Source organism: Peromyscus leucopus, chromosome 8b (genome assembly GCF_004664715.2).
Source record: "Peromyscus leucopus breed LL Stock chromosome 8b, UCI_PerLeu_2.1, whole genome shotgun sequence".
Classification (NCBI taxonomy): domain Eukaryota; kingdom Metazoa; phylum Chordata; class Mammalia; order Rodentia; family Cricetidae; genus Peromyscus; species Peromyscus leucopus.
In genome coordinates, this window is record NC_051086.1 from 19,482,439 (window position 1) to 19,483,597 (window position 1,159).

Here is a 1,159-nt window from a genome sequence, read left to right on the forward strand (position 1 = left end):
TATTCTTCTCCCAGGAATGGCAAACCTTGAGAGAACACATGGAAGCCTGGGATGCCCTTTAGGATCTACTCTCAGATCCGTGCTCTAACACTTCTGTCCCCATTCCTCTGACACAGTCATCAAGGCTGGGCCGAGGTTGATGGAGAAGTGGCCAACATGGATAAGAATTCCAGCTAAGGCTTGAGCTATTTCCTAAGAAGCGTGATCTTGTCCATGAGAAAACTACCACTGGTCATTCAAGCAAAATGATTCTGTATGTCTTCAAATTGCCTGGTAGGTCCATCTTTTTGGAAGACTCAAGGTCAGCCATTAGAAGTTATACCCTTGTAACAAACTATAGAAATGATCCCTGAAAGTATAGTCTTGGGAGGAGGGGACTGGACCTACCTGGACTGAATCTACCAGGCTGAACTCAATCCTCGGGGGAGTCTTTGCCCTGGAGGAGATGGGAATGGGGGGTGGGCTGGAGGGAAGGTGGGGAGGGGGAGAACAAGGGAATCCGTGGCTGATATGTAAAATTAAATTTAATAAATAAATTTAAAAAATGAAAAAAAAAGGAAGTTATACCCTTGTAAAAAACCAAGGAATTCCTATGGGACAGGGTAGTGTTCATATGGCTAGTGGGCATTAGATAAATAACAGAGTCAGATTTTTTTTTAGTATCAAGGGACAGTCTAGCTTAAGGACTCATAGAAAGGGGAATTTATTGTATAGATACCTTCTCAGTATGGGGCAGAAGCAGGAGACAGATTTGCAGCTAGAAGCTGAATCCTTTCTCCAGACTTCACACTGACAGGGTCTGTGTTCTCTTTCATCTGTTACTTTAGTTTTTCTTTGTAGAGTAGGTCTACAACACTTCCTCTGTCCATCAGCAAGTCTTCTCCTTACTCAGGGTTTCATTTCCATCCCAAATCCTGTTTGTACATAGCTCTGAATGGTCATCACTCCAACTTTGGAGCATCTGCCACTGCTTCCAGATGCCTGGGGTTCATCAACTTTTCAGTTCACATTCGTCAAGGAGACATTTGTATTCTCCCAGCTTTCCCAGCTTATTTCTCACAGTACACAATGTCATTGGCAATATTGCACATATGACCATCTCTAATCAAATTAATTGTGACCAACCAGAGCAGGTGGTGATACAAAGAATAAGGAAATT

At 42.9% G+C, this 1,159-nt stretch overlaps 1 pseudogene; it reads right to left on the bottom strand.

Annotated features, from left to right (window-relative positions):
• Nucleotides 1-278: 278 nt before the first annotated feature.
• On the bottom strand, nucleotides 279-365 carry LOC114689887 (annotated as a pseudogene).
• Nucleotides 366-1,159: the final 794 nt, after the last annotated feature.